This window comes from Acinonyx jubatus, chromosome A3 (assembly GCF_027475565.1).
Source record: "Acinonyx jubatus isolate Ajub_Pintada_27869175 chromosome A3, VMU_Ajub_asm_v1.0, whole genome shotgun sequence".
Classification (NCBI taxonomy): domain Eukaryota; kingdom Metazoa; phylum Chordata; class Mammalia; order Carnivora; family Felidae; genus Acinonyx; species Acinonyx jubatus.
This window is the reverse complement of record NC_069388.1, coordinates 122,787,441-122,809,561: the sequence shown is the minus strand read 5'-3', so window position 1 is coordinate 122,809,561 and position 22,121 is coordinate 122,787,441. Positions and strand designations below refer to the sequence as shown.

General features: G+C 48.6%; 1 protein-coding gene across 2 annotated transcripts in view; it reads right to left on the bottom strand.

Moving 5' to 3' along the window:
• Positions 1-19,888, bottom strand: part of LOC128311304 (40S ribosomal protein S8-like) — a 192,085-nt gene extending 172,197 nt beyond the window's left edge. For both annotated transcript variants that reach the window (XR_008289663.1, XR_008289664.1), the window contains exon 1: positions 19,068-19,888. The gene's annotated coding sequence lies outside the window, so the exon portion shown is untranslated. The remainder of the gene's footprint in view (positions 1-19,067) is intronic.
• Between the last annotated feature and the right edge of the window lie 2,233 nt (positions 19,889-22,121).

Below are 22,121 nucleotides of genomic sequence, written 5' to 3'. Positions count from 1 at the left end.
GCTTAAGATTCTCTCTCTCTCTCCCTCTGCCCCTCTCCCCTACTTGCGCTTGCTCTCTCTCTCTCTCTCTCTCTCTCTCTCTCTCTCTCTTTCTCTCTCTCTCTCTCAAATTAAAAAAAAAAAAATACAGTGCCCAAAATGGATTGTGTTTTATGATTGGTTAAGAAAAAGATACTTAGAAAACAGCAAGAAAAATAATAATAATGATAGAAAACATAGCACTTAAAATGAGCCAGGCACTGTGTTACAGGTGGAGAAGTTGAGGCACAGGAAGGTGAAATCACTACTGAAAGGCCCTGTGACTGCATCTCATCCTGGGTAGGTTGCCTCCAGAGGCTGTGCCCTTAGCCCTATACCTCTAAGATGGGGATACACACACACACAGGAGGAGACTTTTCAGCAATTGACCATAGGTCCTCTAAAACAGTTGCATTTCCAAAAAAATCACGGGTAGAATACAAGATACACACTGGGTACCTGCTCCCACATGGATGAACTAGGTCAAGGGCCAGAGTTTTCCCACTCATTCACCTCCCTCTCAGAACCTCATCTTCTGTGGTACACCAAAGTCCAACACCACCCAGCATTGCCTCTGTCCCTGTGTCTCTGAGAACATAATTTAGAGACATGACTCTTCCTAAAAATGCCACTAACTGGCTGTTCACCTGGACCATGGCATCCCAGGATGGCTTATGAGCCAATGGATGATCCCACACTGGGGCAAGATCCACCTAGAAGAGTGGTTACATATTGAGGTGATTTGGGGGTTTTGTTTTGTTTTGTTCACTCAAAAACATGTCATGAATACCTTTTCTAATTGATTTGAAGATACATTATCATTTTTTAATGACTGCCTATTTTCCTTTGTAGTATGCAAAGGATACTTTGCCTTTGAAAAGGAAAAAAGATATTTTTTCCTTTGAGCCATACTTCAGTTAATTGCTCCCTTATTAATGGCCATTTAGGAGTTTTCCCACTTTTCCATTAATCAGAAATTAATGAATATTCTAGTGCATTCTCATACAACTTTCCCCACTCAAACAATTTCCTTCTTAGGGTAAATTTTTTAAAGCAGAATTTCTGGGTCAAAGGATGTGGTATCTTATGTGTTGATACTTGTTGTCAAAGTGCCTTAAATATAGGCTGTACTAATTCATATTCTTCTGAACTAAGCATTTCTCAACACCTTGATGATTATTGTCACTTTTTGTAACCCAATCTGTTTGCCTTCACCAACAGACACAGTATGGTATCTCAGTTTTTAACTCATACTTTTTCATCATTAGCAAGATTTCACATGTTTTTACATGTTCTGACCACTTTATTTCTCCTTTTTGTAAACTGCCTATTCCATTTGTCTATGTGAGTTGTTTTTCTTTCTCCTTTTGTTTTGTAAAGGGCTTGTATCTATTGGGCTTAGTAGCCCTACCATTAATGTTGCAAATACCTTTCCCAGTTTGTCATCCAGCTTTAGATCTTAATCTGGTTTTCACAGGGCAGACGCTTTTCAATTTTGTTAAGTAAAACTGACATATTAGGAACCTGTAGAGAGTTCTTCTGATTAAATGATTACATATTTAAATTAAATCAGACCCATATGCTTATAAATAACCCACAGATACGGCAACCTTCCCTCTAGGAGCAATGGTCTAAGCTCTGGAGAGAATAACATAGTGACTAAATGTCTCTGGGGACATTGTGCCTCCTGCCTCCATACATTTCCCCTTCCCAGTTTCCTCTCCTTGACTTGCAAAGCTCTCCTTGAGGCATAATGGAAGCCATCTACATGATCATCCCCTTCCAAGACTCCTGTTTACATTCCAAAGCTTAGTTTTAGCACTGGAACTTAGCCCTCTGCCCTCGTGCCTTTGTTTGAGTAATCCTGAAGCACCACCAAGCACCTGGCATAGGTTTGGCCTGTGTTTGGCAAGCCCACTGAAGTGTCTCTCTGGTCAATAGAGGGGATGCTCTGTCCCATCCTCAAAAGATAAAGAAGACAGGAAGACAGAGGGACAGGTGGATTGGCAAGGGGAAAGCCCATGGCAGGGCTCTGCCAGCTGGAGGTCTTGCCCCAGCTTCATCATGACTGTGGTTGAAATGGACGCTGTCATCTGTGAACAGGCCTAGCCTTCTGCCAACAAAGCCCAATCACTGCCAAACCCCAAAGGCCTCCAAGTACGCTGTGGCAAGAGTCTGCTCAGAGATGACTTCACCAGCCTAGGGTAAAGCCAAGAACCAAAATACTTTGTCTTCTGCTGTTTATTTTTAAATCATGATTATGTGTTCCCTCTTCTTTCAGGGACATCAAACATGAAGGAACATTGTGCAGGGACTTCTGGGGGGCCTGGTCATTGGCAAGAGCACAGAGGAGATGTCAGGCAGGTGCTGGGAACAGTGTATCCATGGCAGATGTTCAAAGGACTGACCACACTTGGCTAGACTTGCTGTCCAATAAGTGTGTCTAGTCCCAAGGCTGTGGTCATCTGGGAATAGTCACGGGGCACATGGCTCCCCAACCCCAAGAATAGTACTTCCCCTGGTGCATCCTCCACAGGAAGCTGCTTATCTTCAAGTTCAAGAGGTGGAGTCACATCTCCATTGATCTCAGGCTCTTCCAGTGCAATACTTCTTCCCTCTGTTTTGTGTAAATCTCAGCTCTTTGGAGGCTCATACCTTCAGGCAAGCTATTCACTACTACTCCCTATCATATTCATTCATCAAAACCTTCAGTGTCAGGCAAACGATTACATCCAACCAAAGTCCCTAAGTGACCTCAACATCTTCCAGATGAGCAGGCCAGCAACCTGTGGGCTTAGGGGAGACTCCCTTAGGGGAAATGAATGCTGGGAGGCAAAGGCAGCAGAGTCTACTACAGATGACCTTCCAGTGTGATTCCAGGACTGGTTCTGCCATGGGCACAGCAGAAGGAAGGATGGGCCCTTGACTCTCCTGAGAAATGCATTTTTAGATGCTGTGAACCCCCTAGAGTCAAAGATATACAACAATGTGTGTACTGGATCCCGGCTTTCTCCTGAATCACAGGTGACTGCTTTCCCAGCTGTCATTCATTTTCTCCCAGTTGGTGAACCGTTTTGGACCAGTTACAGAAGCTGTTGGAATGGTTTTAGGAAATGCCTGTTCCTGTCTTGCATAAAACACATGGCAAGTTCATTTACAACACTGGTGCAAGCCTCTGCTGAATTCAACATTCCATCTTCTAATTCGTCCAAAACTTCTAAGGACACTCATTTTCTTAGCCCACTTCAGTTCAGGTCTACCACCAGCAATGGCTTTTGGCATTCTTTAGTAGTCATTATTTTTCACATAGAAACCAAATTGTAACCACTTCATAATTAGTGTCTTACACCTTATACCTAACTAACACTTACAGTGTCCACAATGAGGAACAGAGGACATGTGCTGCCCTGAGATGATCCGAGCTGCCTGTTGGGGGCTAAAGCTCTACCGTAGAGACATCTGTGGGCTTTGCCACCTGGCATCTATTTACACTTCTGCTGACAACTATCCTCTCACCAAATCTTAGATGCTGAGTTTTGGTGGGCTTCACTCCACAATCAGGACTGAAGCCTATAATCTAAGCTGAAGCCAACTAGATCATCACATCACAGTAATATGGAGACAGATACAAGACCCAGTCTGAACCAGTGAGGGGCAATAAAAGGTTGACTGAGGTTTCTAGGAAAGAGACTGCTACTATTTCCTGCTGGCCTTGAATCTGAGGAAATGTAAGTTTGGGAGTTAAGGCAGTCATTTAGTACCCTGAGGGAGGGATTACACTTCCAGATAGAATCAGCCCAAAGGAAACAGTTGAGAGAGATGGGGGGGAGAGAGAGAGAGAGAGAGAGAGAGAGAGAGAGAGAGAGAGAGAGCACGAGAGAGAGAAGGATGCTGAATCCTGGTGATGTTGACTGAGTAAGGTCCTGCCTGAATCCAAGCCTGAAACCAGCCCAACCTCTGCCCTTTTCAGAGAAGTGAAATGATACATTCTCTTTTTGCTTAAGGCAGTGTGGGTTTGAATTTCTGTCCCTGAAAAGCAAGAGCCCAAGTGGATATAATCCTATTGTGTTCAGTCTCATCTCAGGCCTCACCAGTCAATGAGAGACATCTGGTCACATCAATAACAGAATAGTGGCTCTTAGCTTCCACCTCTACTTCTACCTACAGGGACTCAGCACCACCACTCCCAGGCTACCTCAGTTATTTCTTTTTTTTTTTTAAGTTTATTTATTTTGAGAGAGAGAGAGTGCACAGGAGGGGCAGAGAGAGAGGGAGAGAGAGAATCCCAAGCAGCACAAAGCCTGATGCAGGGCTCAAACCGTGAGATCATGACCTGAGCAGAAACCAAGGGTCAGACACTTAACCAACTGAGCTACTCAGGTGCTCCTTCCTCAGTTATTACTTGGTGGGGACTTCCCACATGGGCATCTTATATGCGTTTAGCAACAGTTCTGGTCATGTTCTTTTAAAACACGCTCTTGTTAAATGACCGTGGCCAGAAGGGTGGGACAAATCCATTGATCCTCTTATGATCATCAGCATAAGTGGGAGGAGAGAAAGTATAGTGGTGGTCTCCAGTAAGACCACTCAATTAACATGGAAGAGAGTCCATGCCATAGGAAGACAGAACCATTATTGGAAGAACAGGGAACTAAGAGCCACGCAGGCACAACAAAGGTCCCCATCATGAGCAAGGAGGGTCATTACCACCAACTAATGAGGAAAGGAAGACCTAGGGAAGGTAAGAGATGTGCCCAGTCACTGGGGGAGGAAGGTGCACAGCTTAAACCCCAGCCCCAGGGTTCAGGATACTTCCCCTGCTCACCCATTTCCTTTGTTGCAGGGCTGGGAACAATTAAGAAAGAGCCAGGAATGTTCACAAACTCCCATGCCAGTTCTTTCTAATCCACTGTAAGTCAGAACACATTCCTGAACAGTGGGACAAAGGCATGATCTATTTAACAACCCAATGACCCACCAAACATGAGCACCAGGCTCCTGGGCTCCCCATGATGTAAACTGTCATAGAACAGGGTCCTGGACCAACACAGCCTACCTCCCCTTGGAAACAGCCATTTTATGAGGTACATGTAATCTTCTTCCAGGCTTGATACAAATACTTCCTGACTCACCCTCAGCTCAGCCATCCCTGTGACACTAAGATCCTGCAATGCCCTCACATCTTGAGCAAATTCCCTTGGCCATTTAGACCTCCTCTCTCCCATCATCCCAGAATTCCTTCTCCCATTTCTATGACCTAAGGGCTTTCCTCTCCCTTCTTTTGCTATGGTTTTTCTTTTTCAAACCAAACTCCAACACAACCTTCAAATCTCAGGCTCTTCAATGGAAAGAAGCCTAAATTCAAAGCAGGAAACCTGAGGGTAGGAGCCAATCCTGGGTCTGCTTCCCAGGACAGTGTTGGCCAGTTCCTCCTCTTTGGGGTTTTAATTCCCTTCCCAATGCCATAGCACCCAAATTCCAGGATTTCCTACATCATCTGACCCACTATAAGCACAAAAGATGCCCTCTCTTCCCACCCACCCCCCCAATTACTCCAAGCCTCATGACATTGAATTCTCCAGCACTTACACCAGGGATGCAATCTGCTCCCAGTCTAGACCTGAATGATGGGAAGCGATGTTCTTGGCCCCAGAGACATGAGAGTTTAGGGTTGTTTCTGTTTTAAAAATAAACCATATGACTCTTTCAGATCTGAGGGTGGAAGAGCAAAGAGAAAGGGGATATAAGAGAAGCTTCAGGGCTGATTGCCAAAAATGTTTCCCACCCACCAACTTCTTTAACAGGGAGCATCTCAAGGGGGAGCCGACCACATGGTCTTGATTTATTGCAACTTCACTCATCAGGCTGGTATCCTTTCAGGCGTATTGGATGGCCAACAGGCAAAAGTCTTTTCAAAGCCCCTTCCCTTCCAACTGAGGCTGGCCAGTGGCCAGAAGAGAGGTCTGAAGGAGTTCTATGCAGCCTCCCAGGAAGCTGCTCCTGCTGGGTGACCTTCCCCCACTGAGCCAGAAAGTTCTACAGAGGATCACACATGACAGAGATGTGGTGACAAATGTCACATGGAGTCAAAGTCCTAATGGAAGCCTTAGGAGTAGGCTAAGTATGATGGACACATGCATGTCAGTGGGTATGGATAACAACATGGACAACACCACATACAACCAGCCCCCATGGATGTCACCTCACACACACATACATGGATGGGCATGTCCCTGTGAGCTCAGCCTCTGCCTGCAGCTGGGACACCTCTGATTTCCCAGCTATCTGAGAATGGGATATTGAACCAGCTAATGGAATCTTGCTACACACATACACTCCTGAGAAGTCCATTGTCATGAAAAGTCATTTTAGATATTCCAGGAGTTAATGGCCCTCTTCCCACTCACAAATCCAGGCGCAGAGTTAAAGCAAGTCATGTGTTCCCCACAATGACAGCTGCCTACAGGAGAGGATCTGTGTTCACTGAGCCCGGGTGCTATGATGGAGTTTTGCAGTTGGCAACTATTCCCCAGGTACATGTCTGCAACCACAAACATGTGCCCATTAAACACCAAAGCCCTTAGACACACAGAGGAATAAATGCCTCTGTGAGCTCCAGCAAGCTCCCTCTAGAAGTAGCTACTAGAGGTCAGGGGAGAAACTCCCAGGAAGTAAAAGGAGGGGGTGGGGCCAAAAGGCTCCTATGGGCTCCTCTCTCAAACGGTGGCTTTTTTCTAACCATATCCTAAAGCCAGCAAAGGCATAAACCCAGCCAGAGTGTAGTACCAAAACACATCTTCCCACCAGAGGATCCTAACAAGAATGTTCTTTATCGGGAGTTGATCACGGGCCATGCTTCCTGGCTTCTGAGCTGAGCCCTGCCTGAGTGTATCTTCCTTCCCAGACAGAAGTGCCTGTACCCCAGATGCCCAGCCTTCACACACTTCCACCTACAAGCTGCAAATCCGCTCATCAGCTCTGCCCTGGGGCTCCTCCAGCTGAAAGACTCCCGGGGCTCAGTGTATAGTCAACACTGCCAGCACAGGAGACCCACTGTGGGCACAGAGGATGAGCCAGCTCAGGTATTCTCCAGCTTAGGGAGAGGGGCACCGTGCCAACAGGGATGCTGAAGATCCTTTTATGATTGGGAAACACACCAATGGTGACAGAGGAAAGAGGTAAACCCAGAAACTGGCTGTTCTCCAGACCAGAAAGTTCTAGAACATGCTGCTGTCCACTCAGAAAAGGCCTGCTCCTTCCCAAAACACCTGCTGGCTACACTCACCTTCAGAAAAACTCCAGGGTAAGATTCACAGATGATGCTCTGGAAGGAAATACAGTCCAATTCCTCATTTTCTAAATGGGAAACTAAGGCCCAGAGAGAAGGCAGGTCTGTCCAGAGTGGTGCAGAGCTAGACCATGAAGCCAGGCTGGGACAGAAACCAAGAACACAGGCTTTGGGGCAGGTGGTCCTAAGTTCAATCTAAACTCCACTGTGGCCGAGGGCCAACACCGACTTCTCTAGTGAAATAAAAACACCACTAGCCCATGGAGTTAGGTGAGAGCTAAATGGGACACTACACAGAAGAATCCAGCACACCATAGGAACTTAATAAATACAGAGCTCTACCTCTTTCTGCTCCTACCTTCTTCTGCCAAGCAGCAAAGCCTTAGCTGCTTCCCAACATCTGACTAGATGATGCTTTTGAAGATATGGCCCAAACCAAAAAGGTTACCCCAGTGGATGAGAGCATGTCAGCCCCTTCCAATGCCACAACCAGGTAGACTCCAAGATTCTCAGGACTGCTGGATAAGCCACTCCCGCCGGTTAGAGTCCTAAGCCTGCTGCACCTCTCCCCTGGGGCTCCAATCCTGTCCAACAGTAGTACCAGGACAGGAGACCCCTCCTCATTTGGTGGCCTTGGTAACCCTCCCTCAGAAGAGGAGGAGAGTATCCTGATTCACAGCATCATCCAGTCCTAGATCGGCTGAGGGGCTGGGCAGGGACCTTGCTGCCTGCAGATCCTGAAGGGCTTTCCTGGATCAGAGGGAGCACAACACAGGCTTCAGGGCCCCAGAAGGCAGAGCCAGGACCCAGGGACAGCTACAAGTTATTGGGAAGCTACAGGAGTGTGATACTACTATATCTGTGCCACTTTTGGGGTCATAAGATGCGTCCATATCTATCTGCTCAGTGCAGAGTGTAACGGGCCATCTCAAAAGGTGGTGACTCCAAGTTGGATCCTGGTACTGGAGGACCACCTGCCAAAGATCGCACCAGGAGTTTCTCTAGCAGGCAAGGGAGGAAGAAGATGCCTCTGAGGGCCTTTCCAGAACCAGGTGTTTTCAGGGCCATTATGGGATTATTGCCCAGCTCCATCAAGTTTTAGGGCACTGAAGGACAGCCCCAAACATCACAGAGGAAGAAGCTCTCTGCTTTGATGACATTCAGAAAAGGAAACCTCCTAGGCCAGGTATGTCCTAGACTTAGCTGCAAAGCTAAAATGCCAAGCCTCCCTCCTCAATCCAGAAATTGAAAACTCACTTGCAACATGAGCCTAGCAAAGCAAGATCTACTGCACTGACCCAGTGAGGGAAGTAGGCCACCCGATGGGGGTGGGGGGGTGCACCCTGTGATTGGCGCCTGCAGTGAAGCATTCCAGGCTGAGCCTCCCAGGACACACACATCTCTGTCCGCTCAGTCCCCACACCATTAACAAGTGGAGATTTCCCTCAGCTAGTCCTCACCAGGCTAATTGGGCAAGAGTAAGGCAACTTTCCTGGGACAAAGAAAGTCACTTTGTCCAGGAAATTGCCGCAGACAAAGTGGGCCATCTTTCTTCTCTGGATTCTAAGACTTCCATGGTGAGGTGAGAGCACACTTGGAGGTGTTCGAGTACAAGCCCATCCAGTGTTCTGAGCCTCGAGCTTCTGCCACAGGGCCATCGACCACTGACTCAATACCACCGGTGACCAAGACTTGTGAATGATCACAATCTCAACATTTTCTTCCATGTGTTGAAATCTGCTTTCCTGTTTTCCCCCACCACACTTACATTTACTCCACAAATACTTATAAATCATCTACTATGAACGAAGCAGATGGTCCTTACCCAACTAGAATTTGAAGAGAACAATTATGCTCTCCTGAATCCCCAGCAGCCAGTACTCCCCTCTTCACTTCATCTCTTCATCTACTCCTGACATGGGGGTGGGAGGGCGGTTAGAGGCCTCTCCAGAGGAGACAGAACACCCCCAAGTGTTCCATCCTGAGAGTCTCAAGGCCTGGGGACCAGGTCAGTAGAAGGGTGACCAGAAGAGGGTGGGCCACCACCCCTCCCAGGGCCCAAACAGACCTGTTTGGCTGACAAGGGGAGGCCCAGGGAATGGAGGCAGTCCAGTGGTCAACACATAGTGCTTCAAACCACAGAGGAGAAAGAGGAAACTCTCATGAAGACACTGGCCCCATCTTCTCTGCCTTAGTTCTCGGGTCTTATGGGAGTTCTGTAGCCCTTTTGGCTTTATTTTGTTTTGTCAAGGGAGGGATGAGGTAAAAATCAGAATGCTGGATATCACCATGTCCTCACAGATGACCTACCCTGCTGGTTTCCAAACTAGGCCGGATGGAGTCCTTCAGGGTACAGAGTCCTTTACAGGATGCCAGGGGAGTGGACCGTAGGTGTAAGGTAGAATCAGGGACATGAGGGGCACCTGGGTGGCTCAGTCGGTTAAGCATCTGACTTCAGCTCAGGTCATGATCTCATGGTTCATGGGTTTGAGCCCCGCATCAGACTCTGTGCTGACAGCTCAGAGCCTGGAGGCTGCTTTGGATTCTATGTCTCCCTCTCTCTCTCTGCCCCTTCCTTGATTGTGCTCTCTCAAAGATTAATAAAAATGTAAAAAAAAAAAAAATTTAGAATCAGGGACATGAGCAGCATTATCCCTGCCCCACAGTCTCAAAAGAGCAATTCAGAGGTTATCTATTCTATATATGGAGCTTTTTGTTTGAAGAACGGCTCTCATGGATCTTTAAAAAAAGATTTTTTTTTTTTTTTGGATATCTCCTGCTTTTTAAAAGACAAAATAAAACCAGGGCCCAGAGAAAGAAGGGAATTGGCAAAGGTCACAAAATGGGTTGCGGGGATCTCCTGATTGTCCAACCAGAGTTCCAATTTACCCAAGCTTTAGGACCACTTTAGGGCAAAAGTGCTGCACAGCGATACTAAAAGTGAGGTGAGGGGCAATTAGTCCCTTATTGGGAACCACAAGTAATACAAATAAATGGGCTCTTTTCCTTAGATGGAAACCACACACAATCCAGGCTTGGCCAGGGTGCCTGGGGCCTGGGCGGGTGCCTGTGCTATATTGTTCCCAGGACAGACTGACGGCCCCCATGTCCCAAGCCAGGTGTCAGGGCCTACTTCAAGGTCCTGCAAATGCTTCACTTTCCAGGGCCCATCAGTGGACGTGAGCATAGAGTTGCTCCTTAGGGGAGTTACCTGGCTCAGGTATAGACTCCATCAAGGCCCCAGTCAGAAGGCCCCAAGTAGGGCCCCAGCGGGGGCTGAGTCAGTGTAGGGAGACATGGTGTCAGCGTCTAGCTAATGCTCAAATAGATCATGAATAATTTGCTGGAAGCAGCTGAAGGCCATACACATTCTACAGCCATCAAATGTGGACTCTACGTCGTTCTTAAACTTATTTCATTTTCTCTTTTGCCAAAAAAGGAGGCGGGGGGAAAGACACAAGTTTTGGGCCATGAGAACAACCCTGCTTCCTCTGCTCTACAGCCCTGTGTTTCTCTGGGCCTGGGCTTTTATTGGTGTTTTGTCTGCAATGGGCTTTGGCCACGTAAATGTGAATGAAATGAGGTAACTCATAATTAAATCTTCTGGCTACACTGTGGCTGGTGGCTAATGCCTCTGAGTGTCGGTGCAAATGATGGAGACAGGCAGGCAGGCAGGCAGGCAGAACCCCAATCAAGTGGCCATGGGCTGGGAGCTAGCACATTCAACAGATCAGGGGCTTCAGACCAACGTTCTGGGATGGAAAGGCGTGGGGAAAAGGAGACAGAGTCCACCTTAGCTGTAGCTACAGGATTTGCTTCATGGTTTAGAAACATAAATGTGACATTTCTTACACCCAAATGGCATGGATCAAATTCGTATTGGTTACACCTGTTTTTAAGTTTATCAGAATTAAAGTCTGCCAGCAGTCCACACCCACAGATACTAAGCACCACTTTATATCAGCTTCTCTCCCACTTTGCTCAACCCCAGAAGATACCCTATACACCCAAGGAAGGCCTGGCTCACTGACATTCCAGACCCCACAACAGGCAATGGGCAATGTCTTTGTGCCACAAGGGATACTTAGAGCCTGGCTGAGGGTTTTACATTTAAGAATCCATAAGTGAACACTGAAAATACTCTCACGTAAAGATTCAACACAATTCTTTTCAGATGAAGAGATGTGAGCATAGCATTTCTCTTTCCTTCCATTCATTCACCTATTTGACAAAAGTTTCTGGGGCCATTTGACCAGACACATCTGGTGTTCATCAGTATCTATTTCTTTTCTTCCTCCTGAAAGTAGAAGGCCCCATGTTCTAGTCCCCTTGCAGTTAGATGGAGCCCCCAGAACTAATTCTGGGCATATGGGCTATGAGCAGAGGTGATACAGGTCACTTTCAAGCTGAAGCATAAAAGAACAGTTGGGGGACCCTCCTTCATCCCATTCTCCTGCCAGAGCAATCAAGAGAAACTGTGTACTCTGTACGGTATGGATACAAGTGGCAGAGATTCCATGAGCTAAGGACATTGAGTCACTGCGTAGAACAGAATCTCCACCCCCAATCTGTGATAGACAGAAAGCACAGGCAAGAAATAAAACATTGTATTAAACCACCGGGATTTCCAGGTTAATTTACTACCTGATCTAGCCTACTCTAACTACTACAATGGCGAACCCCATAAAACCTGCCCTAAAAACAAGACCTTTGGGGTTGGAGGTAAGAAATTAGCAGAATGTAGAAAGCCTAAATGGAGAACACAGGGAGAAAAGCCACAGAAAGCAGGGCCTGTGAGTTTCCAAGAAGAGCTTTGCCAAGTTCATAGTCTCTGGAAATAGATCCTACCCTTTCATCCCAGCCAGCAAGTATCCTTCACCATCTGGAAGTGCCCTCTGCTCTGCCCCTACCCTATCCCTCCCCAGTCATCCATCTGAACCGCATGAAGGGTATCAGAGACCAGCTGGGTGTGGGGACAGGACCAGCTACATAATTCCAGGAGCCTGGGGTAGACAGAAAATGTGGGTCCTCTTGTTCAAAACTTATAAAGAGCTTCAAGATGGATGTCCATCTTCCATGGATGCTCAGGTATGAGCCCGCAAAGTGGGGAAGCAGTAAGACAGAGGCACTCGCAGGAGTGAGGTATCACACAGGTCTCCATGCCACCAAGGCTGAGTCACACCAATGTTCCTAAAATGCTCCCAGGAGAAGCAATAGCTCCTGGAAAAGCTCAATGAAAGGGACTCCCTCAAGGCCACACAGGCAGTGAGTAGTAGCACAAGTGCACTCCCCAGGCCAGGCCTCCCCACTCCCCCACGTCAGATGGGACACCGATGGAGCTGAAGCCATGAACACCCCGCACCCAACTGTTGCCACCATCAACAGAACATGTGAGGGATGAGTCATTCTTCCACAGCCATGCCCAGGAAGGAAGTCATGGTGTGAGTGCTCTGGAAACCTTGGGCAATACCAGGCAGCCTCAGAGAAGGCACCAGGACATCCCAGCAGCACCAGGCCCAGTGCTGGAGGCAGGGGGATATGTGGTCCCAGGCTAGGAAGGCAACTGATGCCTCAGACTCCCTACCCAGGCAGAAGGACCGCATTCCCATAAGCTCAGGGTCTCTAGAAGACTGCCATCTAGGCATGGAGAGGCACCAATCTCCCCCATCCTCAGCTCCCCTTGGTCCAAAGAGGCAACATGAGGTAGGAGAAAGAGAGCTGGTCTCAGCCCTGCTATTGACCAACTACATGACCCTCTGAAAGGTCTCGAGCCTGTTTCTTCCATGGTAAAATCCAAAGCTGGGTTTTATGATCTCAAAGGCACAGCAAGCTCCAAAATCATGATTTCTTCCTGGGAGGACTCTTACTCCAGGGGGACAAGCCGTAAGGGACTGAACTCCAAGTCCTCCTGAAAACAGATGAAGAGACAGGGCTACATGACTTTACCTCCTTCCTAGATTTTCTGGAGGTGGACCTCTTTGTGGGGTCTTAGAGCCCCTCTGCCCAGCCACAGGTCATGTGGTATGATTTCACACTGTGGGGGCCCCTCAGGGCCAGGGCTTGGCCATGGAAGCAGCCAGAAGCCGCTGTCCAGCTGGCAACATGTGGGATCTCAGACAAAGGCCATGTGTAAATCACCCATAAAATCACTCTCTTGCTCCCCACCCAGCTCTAATAGACCCCACAGAATAATTTATGAAGCCCAAGTGGGGAAGATTTCATGCACCACGCAGGGCCATAAAGCACAGGGTCGCATGATTGTTCCCCAACAGCCCCACAGGCCCCAGGCTAGAACAGAGGAGCCCCCTCAAAACATGTTCTTCTAGGCTCCAACACAGAAGAGATGTTTTAGTTCTACAAAGGCTTTCCTGGGAAGGTCTGGGTGTCACAGCTTCAGAATACTTAGGTAGAAGCTCAGGGCTCCAGAAGCCAGTTACTACTGTCTCTGCCCCCAGGATAGAAAGCAGAGACTGACATACTCACATAGCATTTCATGAAGTTTCTGAATATCTATTTTATTATTAAAATCAAACGTATGCCTACGTAGAGTTTAGAAAAATCAAATAGCACACAAAGTCATATAATGAAAAGAAAAAGCCACACACCCCCACCTAACATCAAGAGAACCACCTCATGATTAGAGTCTAGTCCCCACTATACAGATGCAGACACCGCAATAAGAGGGGTCAGATGGCTTATCCAAGATCACTCAGCTCATGTGTAATGGAGCCCAGGTGCTCTGACCACTCAAGTGAGTGGTGCCTCTAGATGGCATTTTCTACACTTTGTATCCTGGTGCTGGGCTGTGCAACATGCCTTCTGTCTATTCCTGAGCCCCACACTGATGCAGGGCCTGCCTTGAAGAAAGATGGGAAAGGGGGATGGTTTCTAGTCCTCCTGCACACACGTGGGGCCCAGGGCCCTGGACTTGACCAACAGGCTCCTCCGCTCCCAGCTCTGCAGCCCTGGCCCCTCCTGGGCCTCCTGCTGGGGCTGGCTTCGTCCTGCTCCAGTGCGAGACTCCAGCTGAGCCCCCCTCCAGAGCTCCCTCAGTGAAGCCCTACTAGAAACTCTCTCATCCACCTCTAAGCTCTGAAGCTGTACAGCCCAGGTCTAGGCATCCTGACCGGTGTGCTGACCACTAAGTCTCTACACGGCCCTTCTCCCCACTCTGTGGGAGTCTGAGCTGGCGCTGGTGGGACACAAGGAGGACGAGGGAGTTAGTGTCAAGTCCAGTGCCTGGGGGATGGGGCCCTAATGACCAGAGCAGATTCACAGGGGGAACATAACACTTAATAGTTACTTGAATGGAGAATAAAGACACGAATATCTCATTTGGGGACAAATTAACTTGCAGCACCACTGGGCCCTGGGAAAAGGTCCAGTAGACCATGAGAAAGGCAGCCCGGAGACCACCAGGGCCAGACCATCTGCTGGAGGTACAGAGGCCACCCCAGCCACAGCAGGATGACAGCACCCTGGGGGCTCACATTCTAAGCAAGAAACCTGTGCCATCTGGGCTCAGCCCAGCCAGAGCTGTGTGATCCAGCACAAATTCCCAAAAGCATACTGATTTTTAGGAGAGCCCAGGATAGAGCATTTTAAGGCCTTGAACAAAATCACAGAGAAGGAGAGTCAGGATACCTGGTGATCCCATAACCCTACCTTAGGACAGGTGTCCTCTCAACAGCCCCCTTGATGAGCAGCCATCCTCACTTGTCTTAGATACTTCCTCCACAGGCATTCCCACCCCTAGAGGTCAGCTCAGTCCTTGGTGGAAACTTGTATTTCTTTAAAAAAAAAATTATTTTTTTAGGGGCACCTGGATGGCTCAGTCGGTTAGGTGTCCGACTTCCACTCAGGTCACGATCTCATGGTTCATGAGTTCGAGCCCCGTGTCAGGCTCTGTGCTGACAGCTGAGAGCCTAGAGCCTGCTTCATTCAGATTTTGTGTCTCCCTCTCTCTCCGCCCCTCCCCTGCTTGCCCTCTGTCTGTCTCTGTCAAAAATAAATAAACATTAAAAAAACAAATTTAGACTAGAACCTACTTTTTTGTAATTTCCAGTAACTGGTTCAAGTCTAGTCTCCTAAAGCAATGTTTGCAATATCTGTTCCTCCATAACATGTAACTAATGACCTCCAAACACATATCCACATATCCGTGGGCATTCAGATATACATTTCACACATTTTACTGAGCACCTACCAGGTGCTGGGCACCAGAATAGAATAGAGCATGAAAGAGACAGAAAGAAAAAAAGAGACAAAAAAAAGGTCTACCTCATAGACCCTATATTTACTATTGCTTATAATAATAAAAAAATAATAAAATGCACAGAATGTCAAACAGGGATAGTTAAAGAGAAATAAAGGAAGGGGCGCCTGGGTGGCTCAGTCGGTTAAGCGTCCGACTTCGGCTCAGGTCATGATCTCGCGGTCCGTGAGTTCAAGCCTCGCGTCGGGTTCTGTGCTGACCGCTCAGGGCCTGGAGCCTGTTTCAGATTCTGTGTCTCCCTCTCTCTCTGACCCTCCCCCGTTCGTGCTCTGTCTCTGTCTCAAAAATAAAATAAACGTTAAAAAAAATAAATAAAATAAAGAGAAATAAAGGAAGAGGAGAGAGTACTCAGGGTACATTTGTAAATAGAGTAGTCAAGGAAGACTTAATTATTAAGTACAAACCAAAAAGAGGGGAGAGAGCAAACGAGCTACGCAGAAGAAGCAGTATGTGCAAAGTCCCTGAGGCAGCAAAGGCTGGGGCACAGCTTTTGGGAATGGAAGGGAACGAGAAGGACATTTTAGAGATGAACCTTGAATCTGCTCTAATTTCTTATTTAACGTACATTAGTACTTCATTATTAGCAACAGATTACGCTGGCAACACACCTCGCAATGAAGATGACTCCCCAAAGCATCGCTGCACGGTGCTGAGAGCACTCCCCTCCAGACAAATGCAACAAGCCCAGCCTTCTCTTAGAGGAGAGAGGGGAGCTCTCCCATCCCTCACTGTCCTCCTGTCCTCCTCTGGACCTGCTCCAGCCTGTCTAGGTCAATCAGTCTCCATTCTCTTCAAAATCACGATGTGCAGCTCACAACAGGAAAGATGGAGAAAAGGCACGCTGCATATCCGTTCACACACCACTCAGGTTGCCTTAACCCAGACGCATGACCTCCGTGTTGGGGAGTCAGCACACGGGCCCACGCTCCCCCTCTGTAACCCACATCACCTCCAATACCAGAAACATGTATCACACGGATCTTTTCCCTTTTTTTTAAGATGTTCCCAAGAAAATCTGTATTTAATTTATGGGCAATTTATAATGGAAATAGACCATATAAAATGTATACAAATGTGTAGGGCTGTATATGGGGCTTGGAAGGAGACAGTTGAGCTTAGCAATAATTAACGTGAAGGGTCTCTTCCCTGCTGCCAGGTAGACATTTGGATTGCCCGGACTCTCATTAAACTTAAACCAGAAAGGGCTCAGGGGCCAAGGTCCAAACATTCCTCAAGTCTATGGAGGACGTCAGGACACGGAGCTGACGACAATACATTTCACCAGCATTGCCAAAGCCTTGTTTAAGTTTAGAAGATGCCTGTATTGCATTACTTGGACAGAGGGAGCCAGCCCGTGCGCCACAATCAATTTTCCAGAGAAACAAAACCACGTCCAACCAAACCAACTCCAAACCAACATGAGGCCACAGGGTTTGCAGAGTGGTCAGCAGATCCACAGGACACCTATCTGTCCCCACCCCTGGCTCCACGGCCTCCAAAGGCAGGACAGCCGCTGCTCCCAGCACAGGGCTGCCCTGCTCAAGTCAAAGAAGAGTTACAGAGAACCTCAGAGCTGCCAAAAGCTATTTCCAGGGGACTTTGATCCACTGATGCTGTAATCTCTGAAGGGAAACATACTTCATTTAGAAGGTATTCTTTGGTGTCATTCCCAAGGAGAAGGCATACTTGTTTTTGGAATAACAGAGCACTTACTCTCTCCTCTCTTGTTCTTGTTCTTGTTCTCACTCTCCCTCGCTTGGGCCACGAGCACTCCAATTGTGATGGCCCACAAACAACCTTGCCGAATGCAGTGAGAGATCATAGAACATACTGTCGGCCAGAAAAGCGTGTTTTAAACAATGCCCAATTAGAAGCCAAAATCCTGGATGGCCACAATACCATAGCCTGAGGGCCAAATCTCAGGCTCTGCCTTTCCCCCCTACTGGCCTCCCCCAGCCTCTGCCCACTGAGGATTCTTTGTCTCTGACCCCATTCAGGGTGAGACCCACTGTGGGAGAGGAGGGCTCCCCTAAAACACATATAGGTCCCTTGAATCCCTTGAATGCCATGGCGAAGGGTGGTACATTTAAATAAGTTTTTCCTGGCATATTCTGACATGGCTTAGATCAATTACCTCATTTTTCAACAATGAAAAGATTAAACAGTTGTTAAGGGTTATAAAATGATTTAATATGCTATTAAGCGGAGATGTAAACTATCAAAGTTTAAGTTTCCAGAGAGAGACTTAAATATCAATTATATTCGCATCCAATTTGTATGGAGCTTCCCCCACCCCCAACTCCCACTCCCAGAAACCCACATCAGGGGCAGCTCCCCACCACCTGGGGACCCCCCCCCCCGAAGACGGCTGTGAAAATCCAGTTCCTGTATGCTGGTTTCATGAGAATTTGTCATGGCCAGGGAAACCAGGCTCAGCCCGTTCACAACACTTTTTCCTTGAAATGGAGAACAAAATCAAATTTTGGAGAAATGTTAGGGATATGTATTTGTGCTCAATGATGGGAAAGGCCCATTAAGTACCTTATTTGAAACCAGAGTAGGACTCTAACTTCTGAACCCTCACTGGTTTTCACTCAGTCACTGCTGGCAACATTTCAAAGGGTAATTTTTATTTTCAAATTACCTTGTAAGGCAAAATGAAAAAGTAAAAATTCTTTGCTTCCTCTGTCTCCTCTCCTAGCATTAACTTTTTTAAAATATGGGTTCTCACTTTACTCCCCTAAACAATTCAGCCGAAAACCTGCCGCCCCTCATACTGACATCTCCTGGATTTGCCTAGTGCCTGGTTTACATAATCAGATGGAGTAAAGCATGCATCCTGCCTCAGTTCACCTCTTGGCCCCTGGACAGGTTCCGACGCTGTGGGCCCCATCAAGAGGATGACTCAATAACCCATTTTATCAATTCCAACCGCAAGAGGGAAGTTAAGGCAGACCCTGCTGCATGAGGAGTGCTGGGTCAGTTTTCATAGAACACAGATGTGCTCCCACCTCCCTGTTCACTCCAACTAAAGGAAATCCTACAAGAACGGCACTAGGAGGGCAGGCTCCACAACCTAGATTAGGTGCCTAGATTAGGCACCGCCAGGGCCCCAGCTCCCTTCTTCAGACCCCAGGAAGTCTTTAAAGATGAAGAAGGAATCTGGGGGTGGGAAGCAATGCAACCCTGCTCCTGACAAGAGTGTGGGGGAATCGGCTGAAAGAACACTCGGGAAAATGTTTTGCAGAATGAATATATCCCGCCCCCAGAGTACTGCTGCCCAGTGTCCACGGAACCAGAAAGCCCCTATCAGGGCGAGATTTGATTGCAATTATTTTAAAAGTGCACATTCCATGCTTTTCAAGGAGAAGCCAGCCTCCCCAAATTAACAGTAAATCAAAACAGTCCAAACACGGACTGATGTCTTCAGAAACAACACTCAGGTTTCTCATGCTACTTAATCGTACTGTATATTTTACCACTTACAAGGGGAGCGTGCCTGGCTGGACGGCCTGCAGCACTCACCACAGCAGGACCCTCGCCACATAATTAAGTGGCTTTCAGAGAGAGGCTCACCATTACTCCTGAGACAAATGAAGCAAGTTTCACTGTGAGGATGGCCTTTTTTCCTTCTCCAAGAAAAAAGCCGTGCCTGTGCACAAGGCAAGTACTGAGCTGCTGCATCTGGAAGGGAGAAGCTTTCCACACCCGCTCACATACAGGGACTGAGCTCACAGTCCATTTGTCAAAGCAATGACACCTGAGTCGTCAAGGGTGAGGACACAGGGCTGGTGAGAAGCAGCCTGGTGACTTCCAAGTTTCTCCTTCTTCCTCCTTCCTGATCCAGTCTGCTGCAGATGAGGTTTGACCCCTTCTGACTTGCCTGATTTTCCAACTGTGCTCCCAGACAGCTTGTGATTAGCAGGGAGAGGGGGCTCAGACAGACCTTGAGTCCTTTCCTTATCTATCTCAGCCAGCCAGGCCGGTCTGGCCCTCGGTTCCAAAGGATGGGCATGTATCTGGTCAAGATGGGACACTGTCCCGGAAGGACACCAGTGTATCAATCAATCACATCCAGAGCACATCTGCCAGAGGCCAAGGTGGATTCTTATCATTGGAAGGTGCCCTCTTCAGTTCTGAAGAGTGGAGTCCCCTGTGCTGTCCCTGAATCTCACAGGGATGCAATGGTGAGTGGGGACAGCTGCAAGCGTCAACAGAAAGGCATCCTCCAGAACAACAGGCTCCATCCTCCCGGAAAGGTGCCCTGCACACCTCAGAGACATAGGTGAAGTTCCACTGAGGGCAGCACGCTGTTAAGGGAAAGTAAAAACTAAGTCAAAACAACCCATATTACGATCGTGAGTGCTTCAGCCACTTTCTGCCATTTGAAAACCTTCTTCTGGAGTCTGAAAAAAGGCTGGAGTGGGGAGCTGAGGATCCTGGCAGAGGCAGACGCACTGGGGGCTCTACACCTGGGGGGGGGGGGGGGGGGTCCTGGCCAGAGGCCCCCAGCCCCCACCACCACCTGTCCAGAGCACACCTTCAGGCAGAGCACACGAGATCCCTGCTATAGTCTCAGGAGAGAAGCTGGCACCTGCCTCCCACTACAGAGGCCCGGATTTCCTGAGAAGCAGTGGCCTCTCCTCACAAAAGGCATGCAGCAAGGCTGAGCACTCTACTAAAATGAACTGAGCTGACGCGCAGTGTTCATTTGGGGGCAGGTGTTAAAGGATGGGAGAAAACTGAGGCGCTGCTCAAAAGCGAAGCTAGGGGGCGCCTGGGGGGCTCAGTCGGTTAAACCACCGCAAGGTCAAGATCTCAGGGTTCACCAGTTCCAGCCCCTTGTCGGGCCCTGTGCTGACAGCTCAGGGCCTGGAACCTGCTTCGGATTCTGTGTCTCCCTCTCTCTCTGCCCCTCCCCTGCTAACGCTCTGTTTCTGTCTCTCTCAAAAACAAATAAACGCTAAAAGGCGGAGCTAGAGAAGGTGCCCTGGGCAATGGGTCTCATGCCAAGAGCAGAAGTGACGGCAGCACTCACCCCACCTGCCTGGCGGGTGTGCACACGGAGCAGCCTCCTGAAAATCGGGGTGATGGAACAGAGGGAGGTAAAGAGGCCCTAGTGCCTGAGTAACCCCCGGGTCATAGTGTCATTTGAAAGGCTCAGTGCCTAACACCCGTCGGCTCCCAGGAAGCACTTTGGGAATCCGCAGGCAGACCCGGGAGCCCTTCTCCCGCCCTCTTTACACACAGGTATCAAAATCCCCAGGGGATTCCCTGTGACGCACCCATATTCCAGACGGGGAGACTGAGGTGAGGACTGGTGCCGCTAAGAAGCCCTCTCCCCGACTCAGCCATCTCCTTTCTCCCACTTAGCACACGTGCTCGCACGCATGCGCGCGCGCACGCGCGCATGCGCGGCTCTCCGTGAGTGACAGACCCTGACGTGCCCTGGCGGCCAGTCACCTGCACCCTCGGCTTCCGGGAGAGGCCCCGCTCCCTGGCTCCCTGAGTGTTCCCCGGCGTGTGGGGGGAGGAGTGTAAGGGCAGGGTTTGCGGTCTAAATAGTATAAATAACAGGTCACCACACTCAGATCGTCTTGTTCCAGTGTGACCGCAATCCCGTGACCCTTCGTTACTCCTCAAACCAGTCCTGTCATATAATATGTGAACTATGCATAAACAATCTGGGTTATGGTGGGGTTCCTAAAACTAGGAGAATTTCAGCCATAACACTCACATTTTGTTTCTGGAAATTAAAGCCTGGGAACAGTGAAAATAAAGTCCATCGATTTATGAATTGTATTTCTGCACATACTTCAATTCCCAAGGCTTGTGGGGAAACAGAAACGTGATCTTGTTCCTGATGGTGTTGCCCTTGAGAGCAGCAGGCTTGCCGCTCCTTGGCTTTCCATTTCATACCAGGAAGCCAGGCTTTCCAAATAAGGTCCCTGCTAAAACCTGAGTGACCTAATACCTCAGGGAACATACCCAAGCAACAGGGACTTGCTAATTGGGATCCCCCCCCCCCCCCACGGTGGCTTCCCAAGAGATGCCGGGAGAGGTGGCCAAGGCTTCAGCAAGGACCCAGTCTTTCAGATGGCCAGGTCTACAACGAGCCAGGCCTGGCCATGCTGCATGGGGACTGATTTGTGTGTCTGCCTGTCCCCTGACTGTGACCTTCTGCGGGCTGGGGGCACGGAGCCCCAAAGCCCAGCAAGCTAGAGGCCCAGCCGATGTTTGCTGAATGGTGACTGTGGGAGGTCATGGGGGCAAAGGAGTGCTTTCCGATGTGGAGGATGGGCTGAAAGAAACTGGGGAAAGTTTCACCAGCAAGCTGGGGGTGGAGCCTGGACACGACAGCAGGATTTCAGCAAGGGCAGGAAAGCATGAAGGTGGAGGGAATCTATGGCAAAGCTAAGCGGGCAGGGGTGGGAGTGTGCGGAGGGAAGAGCAGGGGTTCAATGTGATGAGCACTTTGGAGATGAGAAGGGAATCCAGAAGTGGGTGCAGCAGTTAGGATAAGTAAATCCACGGTGATGT